Below are 23,833 nucleotides of genomic sequence, written 5' to 3' on the forward strand. Positions count from 1 at the left end.
AAATAACTTTCTTTTGTTGTCAATAAGATTGTAACTGCTGTTGAGGTTGCCGGCATAATGTGGTTATAATCACCAAACAATCACAGATAATCCTTCAGACAGTTAGAAATGTCAGGGTGATAAATACGTTTTCTTTCCTAATGAAGAAAACTTCATGATACAGCCCGAGTGAAGCAGATTCAAACCAACAATACTGACGTACTTCTTTATAAGAGTGATCTAATCAATCACATTTCCCTGATCCTTAGCTCTGCAAATTTCCCTCATTTTATAATTAAGAACAGCTGTATAAATGTAGATTTCTGTTGTTTCTCTTCTGGAAATTATTACCCAGTCTGCTTGGATCATTCTTTTAGGCAGTGCATTTCAGATCATAACAATTCACTGTATAAAATAATTCATCCATCATCTCTGCTATGGCACTACATCAAATTATCTTGAAGCTTTAACAAAAATTGTGTTCTGACGACGGATCACTGGTCCTGAAATATTAACTCTGTTTCTGTCTCCACAGATCCTGCCAGACCTGCTGAGTTTCTCCAGCAATTTCCATTTTCATTTCAGATTTCAAGCATCTTCCCTTTTTTTGTTTCATCTCAAAGCTGTGTTCCTCCTGTTTTCCCTGGGAGCATTGGAGGCTGAGGGGTGACATTATAGAGGTTTATAAAATCATGAGGGGCATAGATAGGATAATAGGTCAAGTCTTTTCCCATTGGAGGCAGTCCAGAGAATGTTCATTCGGTTCATCCTGGGAATGGAGGGATTGCCTTATAAGGAGATGCTGAGTAGGTTGGGCCTGTAATCATTCAAGTTTAGGCGAATCAGGGGAAATTTTATTGAAACATAACATTCTTAGGGCAATATAGAACTAGAGAGCATAGGTTTAGAGTGAGAGGAGAAAGATATAAAAGAGATCTAAGGCACAACTTTTTCACACTAGGCTGGTGCATTTGTGGAATGAGCTGCCAGAGGAAGTGGTGGAGGCTGATACAACAATAGCATTTAAAAGGCATCTGGATGGGAATATGAATAGGAAGGGTTTAGAGGGATATGGGCCAATTGCTGGCAAATGGGACTAGATTAGGTTGGGATATTTGGTCGGCATGAACGAATTGGACTGAAGGGTCTGCTTCCGTGCAGTACATCTCCATGACTCTATGACAAAGGGGCTGGAGTAGGCTGTTCAGCCCATTGAGTCTGCTCCACCATTACATGAGATCATAACTGATCTGACAATCCCCAAGTCTACTTTCCTGCCTTTTCACAATAACCTTGAATTCCCTTCTGGAATAAAACTCCATCTCAGCCCAGAATCTTGCGAATGAATTAGCCTTCTGCGGTAAGAAACTCAACAGATTTATTACCCTTTGAGAGTAAACAATTTCTTCCTCATCTCTGCCTTAATTAGGTAACCTTTACTTTGAGATTATATCATCTTCCACAGGGGTAAATATCCTCTTTGCATCTACACTGCCAAGCCCTAAGAATGTTATGTTTCAATAAAATTTCCCCTGATTCACCTAAACTTGAATGATTACAGGCCCAACCTACTCAGCATCTTCTTATAAGGCAATCCCTCCATTCCCAGGATCAACCTAAGGAACATTCTCTGGACTGCCTCCAATGCCTGATGACCTTTCCTTAGACAAGGGGCCCAAAGCAGATCTCAGTATTCCAGTCGAGTCTGACTAGTGTTTTCTATAGTTTTAGCGAGACCAGCCAAGTTTCTCCATACCTCCTTCATCATAACCATTCATCAGTTTGCACAACCTTTCTTAAACCTCACCTTAACCCTCGCTATTCTGAGAATAATCTCAGCTCTTGTGGACCCTCCACACAACAGACGTAGATAATTTAGTCAGAAACAGATGTCTCCAACTAATACATTGCCACTACGATGGTGTGTACCCAGATGGGTGGACTTCATTATCCTGACCTCCTCCAAGGACTACTTTTGGGAAGAATATATTTTGAGTTGAAGGTTATTGATGAATAATAATCACTTGAGAACTTGTGTTTTAAACTGTATTACTTTGCATTTGATTGGTTTTTCTACATTGTGTGTATTTGAGAAGATGGGGTTTTGCGTTTCATTTTAGATTTGTTCCATAAGTGGCAGCTGGCTGTTAGGATATTTGTATTGTTCCTGTGCAATTAAATGAGACCTTTAAAACCCTGAAGGTGGCTGGTTCAGCACAGTAGAAAAAATGTGCAAGAGAGGAAAAGCATTACAGTTGCTCTGCAATAGGACACGGGATGTCCCTGACAGTAAGAGGACAGTAAAAACCAGGCCCCACTATTCCATATGTCATTACAAACGTAATAAACTAATTTAATCACTAAGATGCTTAATATCTGACTTTGACCACCATCTAAAATAAAACTAAACTCAGTTTAATCAATAAACCAGAAAGGAAATAAAACTTATTATAAACAACCTTAATCTTTGATTAGCATTGCTGTGGACGGGAGGTAATGCAAAAAGAGAGAGAATATTAATGCTATTAATTATAAATATCCAAACTTAAACTCATACCTCTTTAAATGCCAATACAAGAACACTACATACTGAAAGCTGATTACCCCCTCCTTTCAGGAACAATCTTAATGGATGGAGCTTATGTTATGAAGCCAGTTCAGATTTCTTGGATCCTAAATGTCTTATCAATCCTATCAGTCTCTAAGGTGACGGCAGAGTAGGATTCCTGACACAGAACTTATCCACTCCATCTGGTTCTTTTCTTTTATTCTCTCTCTTTTTGCAATACCTCCCGTCCACGGCAATGTCTGGGGTGACAGCCAGCATGAACTCAGACTCCTGGTTTCAGTGTGGACTCAACTCGAAGCCTCAATATGGACTCAGATTCCTGGCCTCAGCACAGACTCAGACTCAGACTCCTGGTGTCAGTGTGGGACTCGGACTCCCGGCCTCAGCTCAGTCTCAGACTCCTGGTGTCAGTGTGGGACTCAGACTCCCGGCCTCAGGATGGACTCAGACTCCTGGTGTCAGTGTGGGACTCAGACTCCCGGCCTCAGTGTGGATTCAAACTCCCGGCCTCAGGATGGACTCAGACTCCCGGCCTCATGATGGACTCAGACTCCTGGTGTCAGTGTGGGACTCAGACTCCCGGCCTCAGTGTGGATTCAAACTCCCGGCCTCAGGATGGACTCAGACTCCCGGCCTCAGGATGGACACAGACTCCCGACAATGATGACATAAAGATCAAAGCTAAAGGCTCTACAATCTCCTCCCTGGCTTCCCAGAGAATCTTAGGATAAATCCCATCTGGCCCAGGGGACTTACCTATTTTCACACTCTCCAGAATTGCGAACACCTCCTCCTTGTGAACCTCAATCCCATCTAGTCTCGTAGCCTGTTTCTCTGTATTCTCCTTGACAAGATTGTCTTTTTCTAGTGTGAATACTGACAAAAAATATTCATTTAGCATTTCTCCTAACTCCTCAGACTCCACACACAATTTCCCATTGATTCACCATAATCTTTCTCTCATCATTCTTTTATTCCTGATATATTTATAGAAAGCTTTGTGGTTTTCCTTGATCCTATCTGCCAATAACTTCTCATGTCCACTCCTGGCTCTTCTTAGTTCTCTCTTTAGGTCTTTCCTGGCTAACCTGTAACTCTCAAGCGGCCTAACTGAGCCTTCATGTCGCATCCTAACATAAGCCTTTTTCTTCCTCTTGACAAGAGATTCAACTTCCTTAGAAAAAAACACAGCTCCCTCACTCAACCACTTCCTCCCTGCCTGACAGGTACATACTTATCAGGGACACGCGGTAGCTGTTCCTTGAATAAGCTCCACATTTCAATTGTGCCCATCACCTGTAGTTTCCTTCCCCATCCTATGCATCCTAAATCTTGCCTAATTGCATCATAATTGTATTTCCCCCAGTTATATTTTTTGCCCTGCGATATATACTTATCCTGTTCCATCGCTAATGTAAACATAACCAAATTGTGGTCATTATCACCAAAGTGCTCACCTACCTCCAAATCTAACACTTGACCAGGTTTATTACCCAGTACCAAATCCAATGTGGCCTCACCCTTTTTTGGCCTGTCTACATACTGTCTCAGGAAATCCTCCTGCACACATTGGACAAAAACTGACCCATCATTTACAGTCAATATTTGGAAAGTTAAACACCCCATAACAATTACCTTGTTACTCTCACACCTATCCAGAAACATCTTTGCAATCCTCTCCTCTACATCTCTGAGACTTATTCAGAGGCCTATAGAAAACTCCCAACAGGGTGACCTCTCCTTTCCTGTTTCTAACCTCAGTGCATAATGCGTCCTTTCTGCCACCGTCATACTGTCCTTGACTAACAATGCTGCACCTCCCCCTCTTTTACCATCTTCTCTGTTCTTACTGAAACATCTAAATTCCAGAACCTGCAACAACTATTCCTGTCCCTGTTCTACCCATATCTCTGTAACAGCCACAACGTTGGAGTCCCAGGTACCAACCTGGGTATTCACCACCTTATTCCAGATACTCCTGGCATTGAAGTAGACACACTTCAAACCACCTTCCTGCTTGCGGTGCACTCTGGCGACCTTGAAACTATATTTCTGACCTCACCACTCTTAACCTCCTGGACCCTGGAGCTACAATTTAGCTTCCCATCCCCCTGCTGAATTAGTTTAAACCCTCCCATAGAGCCTTAGCAAATGTCCCCCCAGGATATTGGTAACCCTCTGGTTCAGGTGAAGACCATCCTGTTTGTAAAGGTCCCACCTACCCCAGAATGAGCCCCAATTATCCAGGAAACCAAAACCCCCCCTCCTGCACCATCCCAATAGCCATGTGTTCAAGTCCTCTCTCTCCCTATTCCTCGCCTTGCGAGCACGTGGCACAGGCAACAAGCCAGAGATAACAACTCTGTTTGTTCTAGCTGTAAGCTTCTACCCTAGCTCCCTGAATTTCTGCCTTAAATCCCCATCTCCCTTCCTGTCTATTTTGTTGGTGCTTATGTGGGCTACGACTTGGGGCTGCTCCACCTCCCCCTCAAGGATCCTAAAAACACGATCAGAAACATCATGAAACCTGGCACCTGGAAGGCAATACACCAACTGTCAGTCTCTCTCGTTCCCACAAAACCTCCTATCTGTCCCCCTAACTATGGAGGAGCCTTAGCAAATGTCCCCCCAGGATGTTGGTACCCCTCTGGTTCAGGTGAAGACCATCCTGTTTGTAAAGGTCCCACCTACCCCAGAATGAGCCCCAATTATCCAGGAAACCAAAACCCTCCCACCTGCACCATCCCAATAGCCACGTGTTCAAGTCCTCTCTCTCCCTATTCCTCGCCTTGCGAGCACGTGGCACAGGCAACAAACCAGAGATAACAACTCTGTTTGTTCTAGCTGTAAGCTTCCACCCTAGCTCCCTGAATTTCTGCCTTAAATCCCCATCTCCCTTCCTATCTATTTTGTTGGTGCTTATGTGGGCTACGACTTGTTGCTGCTCCACCTCCCCCTCAAGGATCCTAAAAACACGATCAGAAACATCATTAACCTTGGCACCTGGAAGGCAATACACCAACTGTCAGTCTCTCTCGTTCCCACAAAACCTCCTATCTGTTCCCCTAACTATGGAGTCCCCATTGGCTAATGATCTGCTCCTCTTCCCCTTCCCTTCTGAGCAACAGGGCTAAACTCTGTGCCAGAGCCCTGTATCCCATGGCTTACCCTTGGTAAGTCCCACTCACCCCACCCCAACAGTATCTAAAACAGTATACTTGTTATTGAGGGGAATGGCCACAGGAGATCCCTACATTGTCTGCTGGTTCCCTTTCAGTCTCTTGACAATAATCCATCTACCTTCTTCTTGTACCTGAGGTGTGACCACCTCCCTGTAACTCCTCTCAATAATCCTCTTCGTGTCCCAAATGATCCGCAGTTCATCCAGCACCAGCTCCAGATCCCTAACACAGTTTTGGAGGAGCTGGAGTTGGGTGCACTTCCTGCAGATGAAGTCAGCAGGGACACTAGAGGTGATATTTACCTCTCACATTCTGCAGGAGGAACATTCAAGTGCCCTAACCACCATTCCCATTATTCTAAATTCCTAAAGAGACTATTGAAAAGTAAAGAATAAAAAAAATTAATTATCTTACCAATCCGGTGCACAGAACCTTTGTTTTTGGTTAGAGCAGGAGGATGGGTGGGCAACACTGCCCAAGTAGTTCTCCAGGTAATGCAAACACCCAAATATATGACTTCACTTACTCAACAGTCCCGTGTCTGCTCCTGTTCAGTGTGCGCTCTGCCTATTCGCAAGGTAAGCTCTTAAAGCAGAAATTTACCCCCCAGCAGCCTCTCTCCCTCTTTCCATGCTGTTCCCTGAAAAAAATGGAGGCTTGATTCTTGAGGTAAGTCCCTTTTAGGTGGGAAACTTATCTCGCAGCAGCTCCCGCTCCTCTCTCACACTCTCCTCACTGCTCCTGAAAAAATTATCTTTCCATCCTCACATGAACAATGTCAACCAGATCTAATCATAGAGAGCAAAGCTGACTGCATTATTCTGGTGTTGTTTCTAGCAGGTAGCTGTTTTAACTGTGTCAAGAACATGACACGATCTCTTAGCTTTTGCGCTCTTGAGGATGTCCACTGATTTAATAATTTGCCTGCAGTTGGAAAACAATTTGAAATTTCTTTTAACCCTGTGAAACATGTAGCACCTTCTGATCTTTTGGTCATAAAGAGTTGTTGTGCATCAACATAATTAACCATGAATCATAGAATTCCCAGAGTGTGGAAGCCGACCATTCAGCCCATCAAGTGCACACCAAGCCTCCAAAGAGCATCCCAGCCTTGAACCCTGCATTTCCCATGGCTAATCCACCCAACCTACACATCCCTGGATACTCTGGGCAATTTAGCATGGTCAATTCACCTAACCTGCACATCTTTGGACTGTTGGAGAAAACACAGACATAGGGAGAACGTGCAAACTCTACACGGACAGTTGCCCGAGGGTGGGATCGAACCCAGATCCCTGGCTCTGTGAGGCAGCAGTGCTAACCAAATGGGTTGTACATATTTTCTCTTAGCTTCTATGAATATTTATCTGAGGCCTGTGATATCCTTCTCGCATTGAGCAGAGTTATGTTGATCACTGGCATTTGGGTCCTGAACTAGTTGAAATCCATTAAAGCTTTGATTTTAAAAGCAAAGCATGCTTGTCCACTCAGAAGTGAGACGTGTTGATTTCTGACGATGTGCAGGAGTTCCATAGGGAACTGATTTCCATACTTAAAGACTGATCTCGGTATTACTGAGATGTAGTGTTGTTCTGCCAGTGTCTTCGAACTCTCCGGCAGACAATTGTAATTTAATTCTCTTTGACCGAGGGATTTTTTTCAGATAATGCAGCAGCAATTCCTTTGACATCAAGTTTGAAATGATTTAGATTACCATTAAGCTGCATGATTTGTGCTAAATCTGGTTAAGGTAAATCCCTAGGAAAGGTTGAGTTGTCTCTTCCAGAGATATATTATTGTAAGTTCCAATAAGTAAATAAGTCATGGCATCCTCGGTTCTGACTGTGGTAATCTTTATACACAAGTAAGAATTATTAGTTCTGTTGTTCAGAGGTTGCTTTTGCAAATTCTTTGGAAATGTCTATTTTTCTTGCAAACTTCAAGGTGAATCTGGGAGGAGTTTTCACAGCCTCTGAATGAAATGGACAATGGGGAGAAAGTTGGGACAATATGGTGAGAATAAACAGAAAAGACTCTCAATATTGAGAAGAAAAATCTAAGTTTACCCTTAAAGTTTCAACAAGTCAATGAGAATCTAATGAGTAAGTAATAAAGTCCCTCTTTCCATGCATTTACACCTCATTACTTGCTGATCTGGTCGGAGGGGACAAACAACTTTTATTATTATTCATTCGCAGACATGGCTAACGAAGGCAGCTTTTATTCTCTACTGGGCAGTTAAGAGTCAACCACATTGCAGTGGGTCTGGAGTCACACGTAGGCCAGACCAGGTAAGGATGTCAGTTTCCTTCCCTAAAGGACAGCAGTGAAGCAGATGGGTTTTCCAACAATCAACAATGGTTTCATGATCATCATTAGACTCCTAATTATTACTGAATTCAAATTCTACCATCTGCCATTTGAACCCAAATTGACAGAACATTACCTGGGTCTCTGGATTAACAGTCCAGTGATAATACCACTACACCATCGTCTCCCCTCTTCTGCACTGTCTGACTCTCTATGACTTTACCTCCCCTCATGTCCATGCAGGTCTCTATTCTCCCACTATCTATACCAGACAGTGCCAATTCCCAATAGGACATTGAGAGCAGTTACCTGGCTGTTGCAGCTCAACAGCCCCTTCTCCAGGCCTCCATGTTAGCCGTCATTTCCCAAAATCTCAGGGCACCCTCCATGGCCAGCGACTGCCCGAACCAGGGAACTCGTATTCTATGAGGCTCCCCTGATTGACCTTGTTGCAATCACTAAATCCCTGCTCCTCTGAGTCCAAGAACGCAGGCCAGTTTTGTTTTTTGTGGCTCATTCTGGTCAGGTTCCTCCGCCTCTGCCCCTGATACAGACGCCATGTAACACACAGTAGCTCACCTCTTGCAATGAGAGCATTCAGAAGAAATTCACTCTCTTCCTCAGGTGCAAAGACATTGAGACAGTGACATCTGCTCTGTCCATGTCAGAATCTGAGGTATCTTCAATGCTTGACAGAGAGATAGAACCCATGGGTTCTGGAGCAATCAGAAAGGCAGGCAAAGAGTCAGGCACATTTTGCTCCCACACTGTTTTTGAGTTTGCAGTTTTCATATGGCCCATGTGCTTGTTCAGGACCATCACGCCTACATGAATTTCATACATCGTGGGATTGGACCTCACGTCGACCATGACTCTTACCCATGTAGGGGCATTTCTATGGTTCCAACACCAAACTTCATCCCTTGAAGTAACCTGGCTCTCTCACTTAATGGAGTCTTATGACCAGCATTGGCATTCCAGCTACCATTGCATCCTCACCCCCAGGTCTGGAAAGATCAGACCTAATTCGTCGGGAGTCTTCACCCCATTCGGAACTCTGCTGGAGATATATCCCTTTAGTTGCATGAAGGGTGATCCTATGATCCAAAAGAAAGTTGAGACAGTTTGGTATCTCGTGAAGATGTAGGCCTTTTTTTAAGTTTGCCATCAAAATTTGGACTGCTGTTTCTGCCAGACCATTGGATGAAGGAGAGGATGGAGCTCTCCTTATTTGTCAAATGCTGTTTGACTTTAGGAAATACTCAGACTCCCTGCTGATAAGTGATAGCCTGTTATCTATGACCAACACCTCCAGGAGTCTGTGCATTACAAATGATGTATGCACTTTCTATCATCGTCCCCATGTTTGGAAAATGAACTCCAAGCACATCCAGCCATTTTGAGTGGGTGTCCACAATGACTATGAACATTGAGCCCATGAAAAGACCTGCATAGTCGATGTGTAACCAAGTCCCAGCTTTACCCGGTCATTTCCATGAATTTGGGGGAGCTGCTGGTAACTTTTGTCCTTATTGGCACTATGGGCACTGCTACACCAATGCAACAATGTCTGCATCCAATCCTGGCCACCAGACATAACTTCTCACCAACATTGTTACTTTGGGAAATCTCTGGATGACACTCATGGGTTCAGCCAGTATCTGGCTGAGACTTTTGCTCAGGACAATCGCTCTTGCTCCCCATAAAGATATGCCATCCTTTAGTGTGATCTGGTCTCTCTGGGTCCAAAAAGCTCTCAGTTCTGATTGTGATAGTCCTTTGGTTTCCCCCATCACCACATATGGCCCATGTACTTGTTCAGGATTGTCGCACCTACCCGAACTTTATACATTATGGGAGCTGTTTTAGTTTTGCCAGGATTGGATCTTGCTGTGTCCAAAGTCTGATATTGTCATCTGTGACGGGAAGTGTGTCCAGAAAATTTAAAACCATCACAGACTCTTCCATTGTTGGTACCACTGGTGGTGTCTCTGCCAGTGGGATGCAGCTCAATGCATCTGCATTTGCTACTTGGCCTCCCAGAAGGTGTTCCAACTTGTAATTATACACACTGAGTAATAGAGCCCACTGCTGAATTGGCCTGAGACTATGGACAGCCTTGTTCTCTTGAAGTAGACCTGGCAATGTTTGTGGTCTGTTTGTATCACAAATTTACATCCTTAAAGGTATTGCTGAAACTTCCTGACACCAAATATGACCGTCAAACCTTTCTTCTCTATCTGGGGGTATCTATGCTCTGTATTAGCTAAACTCCTGGATACATACCCTGTTGGGCATTCCTCTCCTTTGGGCCATCAATGAGCCATAAGAGGAGGCTTTGCACGTCAATACCAGGTCTCACTTGGGATCATAGTGTGCCAATGACACCTGAGATGGACGTTTTTCACTTCCATGAAAGTGACCATTTCCAAGGCTGTCCTTTCTTAAGAGTTGATCCAAAGGTGCCATGTTGGTGGCCAGGTTATGTATAAACCTTCCATAATAATTCACCAGCCCAATGAAAGACATAAGGTCCAGTTCAGATGTGGGCGTTGGGACATCTTTGATCACCCTCACATTACCTTCCAACAGGTGTAACCCAGTTATGTTGACTCTGTAGCCTTTTTTTTTCTTTGTAAGCGTACGCCAGCTTGGGAGAAATGTCTAAGAACAATGTCTAAGTTCTCTAGGTGCTCTTTATTGGTCTTCCCTGTTATTAGCACGTCATCTAGATAAATGGCAAACCGGGGTAAAGCTTGTAAAACGTTCTCCATCCTCTGTTGAAAAATGGCACAAGCTCACGATACTCCACATGACAGTCCAGCTGTGAAAAGCAGTTTACCGTTTGTTTGAAATACCCACAAAGGCAAACCGATCCATTAGGCCTCACTAGACCAGTGCCGCCCATCCCACAAACTGGACTGGTTTGATGATTCCTTCACTCTCCAGCCTTCAGATTTCTGCTTCTACTTTTGCCTGTTAGGCAACTGCAACTGGGTGGGCCGAGCAGAATCATGGAATTGCTTCCTGGTCAACATACAAGGTGGCCTCGGCTCCTTTGATCGTCCCTAGACCTTCCTGAAAGACTTCCAGGTTTTTAATTAGGACTTCACTCAAGCAGCCATTTTCTAATTGAAAAATGTTGAGCCAATCTAAGTGAGATTTTCACCCCATTAAGCTTGGGCCCAAGTCTTTTACTACTATCAGTGGTAACTGAACCTGTTGCTTCTCATAAGAGACCGGAACCGACGTTGTACCCTTAATCTGTAAAGGATCCCCAGTATACGTTCTCAGTCTGGCCAAGGTCTTGCACAATCTTAATGGTTGGAGTCCAGAGCAAATTTTTGTTGAAGACAGGTTTTGGGATCTTTGAAATCGTGGCACTGGTATCGACCCCCTTTAGAACTGGGTGACAATTTAAATAGATTTTTACCTTAGTTGGTTCTGATTTGGATGTTGGTAAGCAAGTTGACTGTTCCAAACCAGGTGTAGGTGGATTTTTCAGGATGTGCACTCGCCTGGTTACTGGCCTATAAGGCCTAGTGTGATTCATTCCCTGTCTTGAGTCCGCATAACGACAGCAATTACAGAGGCTTGACAACCTGGATCCTGAAGAAACTTGTAATCGTTTGGCCGAGGCTTGGCTTTGTTTTGGGTTTTTGCTGTGGGCTAACCGAGTGTCTCTCTGTTTAGGATATGTCCTAATTGCCTTCACTCAAGTGGTGTTCCCCACTGGAATACCCTGCAACCCTGCATCTGCCGCATTTTCCAATGATAAAGCCAGTTGTAGTGACTGTTTGAAATCCAGTTGGGCTTCAGCTTTTGCATGGTTACATCATTCATCTCACTTACTAAACAGTCTCTCAGCATCTCATTAAGTCAATCACATATCTCTGCAAGTTGTCTTAACCTAGTCAAAAATTCCGATATGGATTTGCCTGGTTCTCGACTTGCTGAGTAAAACCGATATCATCTCAAAATTAGATGAGGCTTAGGGTCATAATATTCCTTCATGAAATCCATTATTTCTTGAAAATTTTTAGCATCTGGATGCCTCAAGGAAAGTTAAGCTCCTAAAACCTGAAAAAGCTGTGGGTCCACAAGCTGTCAGGAGAATTATCCATTGCTTTTCATCTGCCCCAATGTCATTTGCCTCGAAAAAATAACGCACGCTTTCCACATACTGGGCCCAGTCTTCAACGGCAAAATCAATCAAGTCAAGCTTCCTAAATAACGGCAGGATGCCAGAAATTCTTACCCCAACTCAAAGATGACTGTTGCCAGCAAATTTCTTCAGGAGCATGCATTGCTCTCATCGCCACTGAAAACATTCCACAGAGACCGGTATCCTGTCACCAAGCTTTTTTTAAATTACACGTGGTGAGTCTTTGACACTGGTCCAGCTCCTATAGAGCGGGCTCTCAGAGTGAACAGGATATTCTTATCTGTCAGCCAGGGCCCCCTGAATGAACCAGATTAACAGCCCCAATCAAGAAACTCATAATCTATGATGTCCATCTTCATAACAATCACTATACTTGGAGCTTACTGACACCTTACATTGCAATGGCACTGCCAGGCAACAGGGACAGATATCCATCACATGCATCATGCCCCAGTAATGTGCGCTAAAGAGGGATTGGATCTTGCTGCTTCGGTTGTAGAGCGGTATTATAATCCTGGAGCAAGAATGTCTCCTTCAGAAGTAGTGGGGAAACAGCTTTGAGCTTCCTGACATGTTTTTCAAGTTAGACAAAAGCAGCAGGAGGAGGTGGTGTCAGGTTCACACAGAGCCAGGGTTTTGGTTGTGTTTTCACATGGGGCTCGGAGCTATTGAAGCTGATAGATGCAGCTCTTTCTCTGCTTCAGCAATGGCCTTGAGGTCTCTCTCTCCTGTGAGATTCATTCTTTCAGCGATCCTTTCTCCTGGACTGGAAAGAAGATAGTCCATAAGAAAATCCGATTTGCTAAATTTGCCTTTGCCAAGGATATGTTTATGGAATGCTATTATTTTGCAGCATTTGATGATTAGTAGTTAAATAATATATATTAGTTCTGTTAAGTATTTCAGTAGTGTTGAAGACATGTCAATTCTTCTTTTTCATTTTATATTTTCACTGTATTGTAAGAATAAAGTATATTTTGCTTAAAGCCCAGTGGTGTAACCAATCGAATCACATCTGGAAGTAGTGAAGAAGGCTAATAGCATGCTGGCCTTCATAACAAGAGGAATTGAGTATAGGAGCAAAGAGGTGCTCATATAAGATTATTAAAGGATTGGACACTCTGGCAGCAGGAAACATGTTTCCGCTGATGGGTGAGTGCCGAACCCCAGGACACAGCTTAAAAATAGGGGTTAGGCCATTTAGAACAGAGATTAGGAGAAACTTCTTCACCCAGAGAGTGGTGGCTGTGTGGAATGCTCTTCCCCAGAGGGCAGTGGAGGCCCAGTCTATGGATTCATTTAAGAAAGAGTTGGATAGAGCTCTCAAAGATAGTGGAATCAAGGGTTATGGAGATAAGGCAGGAACAGGATACTGATTAGGAATGATCAGCCATGATCATATTGAATGGTGGTGGAGGCTCGAAGGGCTGAATGGCCAACTCCTGCACCTATTGTCTATTGGAACACAGTGCCTTATGTTTGCCTTTAAATAACATAAAATTTAGCGTCTAATCTATCTCCCTGGTATATTTTGAGAGGATTTGATCTGGTTCATAACAATCAAACATGATGGACCTCCAAACTCTTAGCTTTCTTAGTGCTCCCTCACTTTGTGTTTACCTGGACACTCACAGCATCTCTGACTTGCATTGTCCTTTACTGCAGACAGAACTATAGGCAGCTTGTCGTATTTACCAGCAGCGGACAGTGCTGCTGATGGGCATGCTGGCATATGGCACCTTCAGCATGTGGCAGCTCACATGTGCTTTAATCAAATGACCATGACTCAAATTCTAAGGGGAGCAATCCTTATTCCAGTGAAGGGGGGTTATGGTCAGTCAGGGCACAGATGGTAAAAGGTATAATCTGATCTAAGTCCATGGAGCTGGCTACAATCAAGCTGGCCATTTGGTGAGATTAGGGTCCAGGAACATTACCTTGGTCTGTGGAGTAACAGTCCAATGATAATACCACTTGGCCATCACCTAACCTCAACTTTCTCTCCTCTTCTACATCCTATCTTCTTTTGTTCCTTTCCAGAAATTTCTTTCATGAAATGTTGATTAAGTTGAAAAACTTCGGAATGTTTCAAAATTATCCTCTTATTTTGGGGGGAGAAATATTTACAAATGTTTAAAGAGCATTGAAATGTTTCAATATGAATGACACCAAATTTCATATCTTCTCCCAAGATGGAGAAAAGACTCCTGTTTTCCCCCTTTCACGTCCTTTTTTAATATCAAGGATGGTTTGTGCCTTTTCTCTCTTCCCTGAGCTTTTCATGCTGTTTTAAATAGAAAATAATTGCCTCAAGCTGATATCACATTTTCTAGAAATATTTTCAGTTGATTAATAAAAAATTGGCTTTGTTCCAGAATATGATTTTTAAAACCTCTATTTCTGCTTTTAATTGGCCAGACTATTGTCAAATTGTACTGTTGTTTTCCCAATATTCTTGAAGTTTTTATTTTAAAATGCATGGCTGAGGAGCTGGTGTATGGGAGAAGGATTCACATTTTTGGATCATTGGACCTGTACAAGATGGATGGATTGCCCCTGAGTTGGAAGGGGATTAATATACTGGCAGGGAGATTTGCTAGAGCTGTTCAGGAGGTTTTAAACTAGTAAGGGGGGGGAGGTGGGACCCAGGGAGATAGTGAGGAAAGAGATCAATCTGAGACTGGTACAGTTGAGAACAGAAGCGAGTCAAACAGTCAAGGCAGGCAGGGTTAAAGCAGAGAACAAAGTAGGAGTGATAAACTCAACAGCATTTATTTCAATGCAAGGGGCCTAACAGGGAAGGGAGATGAACTCAGGGCATGGTTAGGAACATGGGACTGGGATATCATAGCAATTACAGAAACATGGTTCAGGGATGGACAGGACTGGCAGCTTAATGTTCCAGGATACAAACGCTACAGGAAGGATAGAAAGGGAGGCAAGAGACGAGGGGGAGTGTGGTATTTTTGATAAGGGATAGTATTATAGCTTTACTTAGGGAAGATATTCCCGGAAATACATCCAAGAAAGTTATTTGGGTGGAACTGAGAAATAAGAAAGGGATAATCATCTTATTGGGATTGTATTATAGACCCCCTAATAGTCAGAGGGAAATTGAGAAACAAATTTGTAAGGAGATCTCAGATATCTGGAAGAATATTAGGGTGGTTTTGGTAGGGTATTTTAACTTTCCAAACATCAACTGGGACTGCTATAGTGTTAAGGGTTTAGATGGAGAGGAATTTGTTAAGTGTGTACAAGAAAATTTTCTGATTCAGTTTGTGGATGTGCCTACTAGAGAAGGTGCAAAAGTTGACCTACTCTTGGGAAATAAGGCAGGGCAGGTGACTGAGGTGTCAGTGGGGGAGCACTTTGGGGCCAGTGACCATAATTCAATTAGTTTTAAAATAGTGATGGAAACGGATAGACCAGATCTAAAAGATGAAGTTCTAAATTGGAGAAAGGCCAATGTTGACGGTATTAGGCAAGAACTTTCAAAAGCTGATAGGGGGCAGATGTTCGCAGGTAAGGGGATGGCTGGAAAATGGGAAGCCTTCAGAAATGAGATAACAAGAATCCAGAGAAAGTATATTCCTGTCAGGGTGAAAGGGAAGGCTGGTAGGTATAGGGAATGCTGGATGACTAAAGAAATTGAGGGTTTGGTTAAGAAAAAGAAGGAAGCATATGTCAGGTATAGACAGGATAGATCGAGTGAATCCTTAGAAGAGTATAAAGGCAGCAGGAGTATACTTAAGAGGGAAATCAGGAGGGCAAAAGGGGGACATGAGATAGCTTTGGCAAATAGAGTTAAGGAGAATCCAAAGGGTGTTTGCAAATACATTAAGGGCAAAAGGGTAACTAGGGAGAGAATAGGACCCCTCAAAGATCAGCAAGGCCGCCTTTGTGTGGAGACACAGGAGATGGGAGAGATACTAAATGAGTATTTTGCATCAGTGAATACTGTGGAAAAGGACATGGAAGATATAGACTGTAGGGAAATAAATGGTGACATCTTGAAAAATGCCCATATTACAGAGGAGGAAGTGCTGAATGTCTTGAAATGCATAAAGGTGGATAAATTCTCAGGACCTGATCAGGTGCACCCGAGAACTCTGTGGGAAGCTAGAGAAGTGATTGCTGGGCCTCTTGCTGAGATATTTGTATCATCGATAGTCACACATAAGGTGCCAGAAGACTGGAGGTTGGCTAATGTGGTGCCACTGTTTAAGAAGGGTGGTAAGGACAAGCCAGGGAACTATAGACCAGTGAGCCTGATGTTGGTGGTGGGCAAGTTGTTGGAGGGAATCCTGAGGGACAGGATGTACATGTATTTGGAAAGGCAAGGATTTGTTTGTGCGTGGGAAATCATGTCTCACAAACTTGATTGAGTTCTTATAGAGTTTTGTAAAATCATGAGGGACATGGATAGGATAATTAGACAAAAATCCTTTCCCTGAAGTGGGGGAGTCCAGAACTAGAGGCCATAGGTTTATGGTGAGAGGGGAAAGATATGAAAGCGATCTAAGCGGCAACCTTTTCACGCAGAGTGTGGTTCGTGTATGGAATGAGCTGCCTGAGGAAGTGGAGGAGGCTGGTACAATTGCAACATTTAAAAGACATCTGGATGGGTATATGAATAGGAAGGGTTTGGAGGGATATGGGCCAGATGCTGGCAGGTGGGACTAGATTGGGTTGGGATATCTGGTCGGCATGGACAAGTTGGACCGAAGAGTCTGTTTCTGAGCTGTATATCTCTATGACTCTATGACTCTAAGAAGCTTGTAGCTTTTCCCAATGGTTTTTACACAATTATAACAATGTCCATTTGTTTAATGCAGTGGTTTAAATCTACTTTTAGTTTTGCCGTTCAGAGATTTTCCTTTATTAAGAATGTCTTAATAATAAGATTTGACTAGTTTACTGCTAACGTCTTTCAGGTTCATACTAAGGGAATGCTGCTTTGTTGAAGGTAACACCTTTCTGGTGAGATGTTAAGCCAAGGTCTCATTGACCTGTTTAAATGGGATCACAAGGAGCAGTATTCCAAAAACGGGAGTGTGGACCTCGTGATGAATATTTATCCTTCAAGCAGCATCGTTACTGAAGAGATTATCCTCGCCGCATTGCAACGTATTGGAGCTTGCTATCCACAAATTACCTGCCAAATTTCCTGTTCCAGCAGTGACTGTATTTCAGACGCCTGTGGCTATTTGGCTGAGCTATTTATGAATAATCTCTCCGAGCCATTGGCTAGTATCTGTATCCCATAGACTGCTCCTTGATGCTGCAAAATGAGAACAATGAACTCTCACTGATTGTAGAAATGATGTGGAGATGATGGCCTGGTGGTATTATTGCTAGACTATTGATCCAGAGACCCAGGTCATGGTCTGGGCACCTGGTTTTGAATTCTACCATGGCAGATGGTGGAACATGAATTCAATAAAAATCCGGAATTAAGAGTCTAACAGTGGCCATTACTGGGATTGGGGGGGAGGTGTAGTGAGGAGCCCAATGGGTTCACTCATACCCATTATGGGAAGAAACTGCCATCCTTACCTGGTCTGGCCTGCATTTCACTTCCGACTGGATCTATGTGTGTCTGACTCTGAACAGCCCCCAGGACAATAAATGCATGACCAATGAAACCCATAGGCTGCGAATGAATGTTAAAAGAATAGGAGTAGATCTGTAGGCCATTCAGCCCTTCATGCCTGCTCTACCATTCATATACTGTGGCTATCTTACTGTGCTATCCCTCTGTCTATTGTCAATAGCACAGGCTCTCTAAGCTGGTGGTCTCAGGGTTGCTGGTTTCTCGAGCCATGGTAGGTCATATGTTAAGGTCAGTCTGGAAATTCTCAAATCATTCCTTTCTGAGCTCTCACCCATCTTCTTTTATCCTTGATAACCAGGAGTCCTGTGGATGGCGGATGACAGAGGTTTCCAGACCAGAGAGTGCTGGATTAGGGAGGTGCAAACTGTATTCTAGAAATGTATTGACCTCTGACCTGAACTGCTCAATGACTGAGCACCCACAGTCCTCTGGGGCAGAGTCTTCGAAAAGATTCGCCAGCCTCCAAATGAAGCAATTCCTCCTCATCTCTATCACTTACACTTTATTCTGCAATGATTTCCCCTAGTTCCACACTCCTCCACCCGGGAGAAATATCCTTTCTGTCACACTCCTTTTGCATGCTTCAATCAGATTATCTCTCCCTTTTCAAAACTCTAAGGAATACAACTCCAGGCTCTCCAGTCTTTCCACATAGAAGGATCCTGCCACCACAGGAACTAACCTGGTGAACATCTACTGCACTCCCTCTGTGGTATGTACATCCACAACCCCACCCCACCCCTTAGGCATGTGGATCAGAACTTCACATAATACTCATAGAGTCCCGACAATGTAGAAAGAAGCCATTTGGCCCATCAAATCTCCACAGACCCTCCAAAGTGCACCTCACCCAGATTCAAACTCCCACCCATACCTGTAACCCTGCATTTCCCATGGCAAATCCACCTCTGGACACAATGGGCAATTTAAGCATGGCCTACGCAACTAACCTGCGCCTCTTTGGACTTTAGGGGAAACCAGAGCACCTGGAGGAAACCCACAAAGTCACCCGAAGGTGGAATTGATCCTGGTCCCTGGCACTGTGAGGCAGCAGTGCTAACCACTGAACCACCATGCCACCCAAAGAGCCATCTGACCCTGGTTCTATCAAATCAGTGGTTGAGAAGCAAAGGAGTATGTTTGGGTCATCACTCCTCCCCATGCCTCCCTCGCCTGTAATTGGGAGCACAAGAAACACTGGGATAGGGATCTAAGAGTGTGGACCCTCCAAAGTCCCTGCAGCGGTACTGAGGATACCCAGTGTGACTGCAGCAAGTAAAGAGCAGCTCACGTCTCCCTGGAGATATCGCAGCTGTAGCACATTCTGGGATTGCATTACAACTTTGCTGCAAAATATTTACTTTCGGACAGTCAGGTGCAGGGACATGGTGCGAGAAAAAGTGTCAACATAAGTTGTTTACCTGAGCTACTAATGAATCTTCAGGGATACATCCACCCCGTGTAGATGGAGTTGAATAAAACAGAGAGAGATGGTAGTGCTGATAAGAACATCAGAGATAGGAGTACATATAGAGCATGAGGCTTGCCCAGCTCTCCCCACCATATGATTGGGCTTCAATACCACTTTCCCTCCCTTGATCCCTGTCTTAATATATACACCAATGATGAGTTCTTTGGTGTGGAGGTTTCCAAAGGTTCCCGATCTCTTTGAGTGAAGAAATTGCTCCTCATCCCCGTCCTAAATGATTGGCCCTTTATCCTGAAACTGTGTCCCTCGTGCTCGATTGCCCAGCATAAGGGAATCAGCCTCACCCTGTCAAACCCTTTCTGAACCCTGCACAATTCACACTTCCCACTCTCAACACTTGGGAGGTAAGTGGACAGAATAAATCTTGAGCATGAGAGTGAACCTTGGATGCTGAAAGTTGCAAGGTGGGATTCTTCTGCCACGAGAAAGGCAGTCAGTTGGTTTTGAAGATGAGTTTGACCAGTTGGCTGGCTGGTGTAGACTGTCTCATGTGGTGATCATTTGCTTAACACTGCACACCCTGACCACACACAAAGAGACCTGAAGCTGAATGAAGTGGAGAACCCTGAACAACACTGCCCTCTTCTAGACAGGATGGCCTGGGTTACCCCAGAGGACCAACATTGAGTGCCGAACAGCCTGTGCTGCATTGTCATGTTCTATGTTCTATGACCCTGGTGTCCAGGCAGCGAGGGGGCTACCAGCAGACACATTGGAACAATCCCAGCCATAATGATGGAGAGCTTCAGCAACAGAATCTTTTAATGTGGGCCATGACACTGCCTGAAATCCTGTTCCCAACATTGCTCCACCCCATCCTGAATGACCAGCCGATAGCTCCATGTTTGTTTTCATATCGTTCAACAATATTATTCAGGTCTGCGTAATGACAGGAGGATTCAATGAACAAACTGAGAAACTGCCACACAGATAAATTAAATCTGCTATCACAGCTGCCAATGCCACTAATTGGAACAAAGTCAGAAATTATACAACATCAGATTATAGTCCAACAGGTTTATTTAAAATCACAAGCTTTCGGAGCACTGCTCTTTCATCAGACTTCACCTCAGTCAGTCAGTCCAACACCAGCATCTCCACACCATGACTAATTGGACCCGATCTTCACCCCCAGACCATTGAGGACTTCTGGATTTTAAGTGTGATGAGGATTTCTGCCTGTACCTTCTACTAATCACTTTAGATTTATGCCTTCTAGTCATTGACCTTGTGAGGTCCCTCCTATCATTTCAATTCATGGTTTTGTACACCTTCCTCAAATCTGCGGGCAACTTCCGCTGGTCCAAACAAAACAAGGCCAGACAATCAATTATTTCTTCATAGCTCGACCTCCCACTGCTGGCAACATGCTCACTAATCTCCTCTGTAAGATGATCCATTTCTATCTGGGTTGTCATTACCAGAATTGTACATCTTACTCCAGTTACAATCCAGCTAGTGTTTGGCATAACCTTCTAGCTTCTATACTCAGCCAATAAAGGAACGTATCCTGTATGCCCTTCATAGAATCCCTACAATGCAGAAAGAGCGCATCAAACCCCCTCCCACCTAAACCCAAGCCCCCACCCTATCCCTGCATTTCCCACGGCCACCTAACATGCATATCTTTGGACTGTGGAAGGAAAATGCAGACACATGGAAAACATGCAAACGCCACACAGACAGACAACCCAAGGCTGGAATCGAACCCAGGTCCCGAGTGCTGTGAAACAGTGATGCTAACTGTGAGCCACCCTCCGCCTACAAGCTACTGGCTTCAGGGGATCTGTGGCTGTGTAAGCTGAAGTCCCTTTATTCAGCTACACTTCTCGGTATCCCGCCATTTACCAAGTACCCTTTGCCTTGATAGTCCTCCAAAATGCACCACCTCACCTTTTTCCAGAATAAATGCCATTTGTCGTTAACAACTGTTGCTAGGGAGTATGTCGGATCTACCTTGATTGCATTTGGCCTATGATGTGTGCTTTTGATGGTTTGATTATAGTCTATTACCCATATCTACCACATGTTAATTCTGGAGGATTAACTTGTACATGTATTTTTGGTTTTATTGTTGTTCTTGTATTGTATAGTAAAGTTTACTGTTGGTTCAAAACTTTGGAATCTTGTGGCTTTATTCTCTGAGTAAGTCCTCTGGATTTCACACTCCATCTTGTTTAAAAATTATAGTTACTGGTCCCTAACTAGGTTGTAATATAAATTCACTGGTCAGGTCTGGGATTATAACAATCTCTAATGGGCCATTAATAATTACATTAATTGTTCTTGGATTTCCCTTGACTTCACTTGCCAATAAGATTCCTCTTTGCTCTCCTTTATTTTTAAAACTTTTATCCTTGCACTTTCCTTTTCCTAGATTTTCTGCAGTTTTGAACTGAATCAGATATAACTTCCCTTTTTTTATCTGTGTGCTTTTTGACATCAGGTTGTTTGGATGTAGAAGTCCACTCTTTGTTGAGTGGGTATATATTTGCTGTGAACACCCTTTGAATGCCTCCTGTTGTATAAGGTGTTTGGCCATGAAAGAGTTAATGCTGAGGAGTGCTTGAGGGGAATAGCCCTGGATCTTCACGGAGACAAACCTAGCATCAAGGTCTTTCTCATTATCTCACTAACAAGTTCTATCATACCAATGGAATTACTTCTAATATATTTGCTCAGACATAGTGTAACACATACCTGGGCAGTTGGGACTTAAACCTGGACCTCCTGGCCCAGAGACACGAGCACCACCACTGTGCCCAAGTGCCCTATGATACCAATCTAACTTGTACCTGATTGCTATCAGGCAATAAACTACATCCTGTTTAAGGCAAGAGCTTGATCTCATTATCCTCTCCGGTTGCTTCCTTCTACCACAATTTAAAAGGAGGTGTTGGTGTCATAGTTCCCTCCAGGTGACAAGTCCTGGAGGTCATCCAACAGGATTAGCAATGGCGAGGATTTTCTCATCAAACACTTTCACTGCCCTGAAACTGATTCACCTCCCATTAGTTAATTCTAGTCCAGTTCTGCCAAATGATGAGCCAGCTTGTTAAAATTGGCCTTTCCCCAGTTTTAAAAGCATGTGCCCTGGATTTAAATGTGTCCTTTTCTTAAAGCTAACTGACCTATGCTACCTGTCTACTCAGCCAGCTTTGTCTCCTGCAAGCAAACCAAGTACTTGTCCTGCTCCATTTTTGCCTAGACATGTTCTCCTGCATGCACTTGAAGAATTCTGCTATCTCTATACTGTTAACGCTGATTTTAAGCCAGTTAAACTGAGGTCAATTGAAATCCCCAACTATTATTGTCCTCATGTCTACATGGCTCAGTAATTTGCTACTGACTCTGTCTGACCGTTTGGGGGTCTACATATACCCCCTTTTTTGGATATCACTCCCCCCCCTTACTAATTACATGATCCTTGACCTACGTTTCTGATCCCCTCCCTGCTCTATCTGAATACTGTGCTTTCAAAAATGTTGAGCTACTAGTCCTGACGTTCTTTAAGCACTGTTTCGGCAATAGCTCTGTCATTTTCTGAACTCTCCCGCTATCTCTGTGTGCTGATCCCATTAGTCTTACTCACTTAGACTCCTTGTGTTGAAGTCCAAGTGTCACCGATTACTGAACTTTGCTGTCCATTTCTTCACCTTCGCTTTCCCTCCTCTCCATATTTTCTTGCTAATTTCCTGCCTTCGAGAGTCATAGAGACGTACAGCATGGAAACAGACCCTTTGGTCCAACCCGTCCATGCCGACCAGATATCCCAACCTAATCTAGTCCCACCTGCCAGCACCCAGCCCATATCCCTCCAAACCCTTCCTACTCATATACCCATCCAAATGCCTCTTAAATGTTGCAATTGTACCAGCTTCCACCACTTCCTCTGGCAGCTCATTCCATACACGTACCATCCTCTGCATGAAAACGTTGCCCCTTAGGTCTCTTTTATATCTTTCCCCTCTCACCTTAAACCTATGCCCTCTAGTTCTGGACTCCCCCACCCCAGGGAATGGACTTTGTCTGTTTATCCTATCCATGCCCCTCATAATTTTGTAAACCTCTATAAGGTCACCCCTCAGCCTCCGACACTCCAGGGAAAACAGCCCCAGTCTGTACAGCCTCTCTTTGTAGCTCAAATCCTCCAACCCTGGCAACATCCTTGTAAATCTTTTCTGAACCCTTTCAAGTTTCACAACATCTTTCCGATAGGAAGGAGACCAGAATTGCACGCAATATTCCAACAGTGGCCTAACCAATGTCATGTACAGCCGCAACATGACCTCCCAACTCCTGTACTCAATACTCTGACCAATAAAGGAAAGCATACAAAACAACTTCTTCACTATCCTACCTACCTGCGATTCCATTTTCAAGGAGCTATGAATCTGCACTTCAAGGTCTCTTTGTTCAGCAACACTCCCTAGGACCTTACGATTAAGTGTATAAGTGCTGCTAAGATTTGCTTTCCCAAAATGTAGCACCTCACATTTATCTGAATTAAACTCCATCTGCC

General features: G+C 43.8%; 1 protein-coding gene across 1 annotated transcript in view; it reads left to right on the forward strand.

Annotated features, from left to right (window-relative positions):
• The first annotated feature begins 22,889 nt into the window (after window positions 1-22,889).
• The window catches only part of zmynd19 (zinc finger, MYND-type containing 19), a 32,711-nt gene continuing 31,767 nt past the window's right edge, over window positions 22,890-23,833 (forward strand). The window contains exon 1 of the mRNA XM_043719895.1: window positions 22,890-22,894. The gene's annotated coding sequence lies outside the window, so the exon portion shown is untranslated. The remainder of the gene's footprint in view (window positions 22,895-23,833) is intronic.

The sequence above is a fragment of the Chiloscyllium plagiosum genome, chromosome 30 (genome assembly GCF_004010195.1).
Source record: "Chiloscyllium plagiosum isolate BGI_BamShark_2017 chromosome 30, ASM401019v2, whole genome shotgun sequence".
NCBI lineage: Eukaryota > Metazoa > Chordata > Chondrichthyes > Orectolobiformes > Hemiscylliidae > Chiloscyllium > Chiloscyllium plagiosum.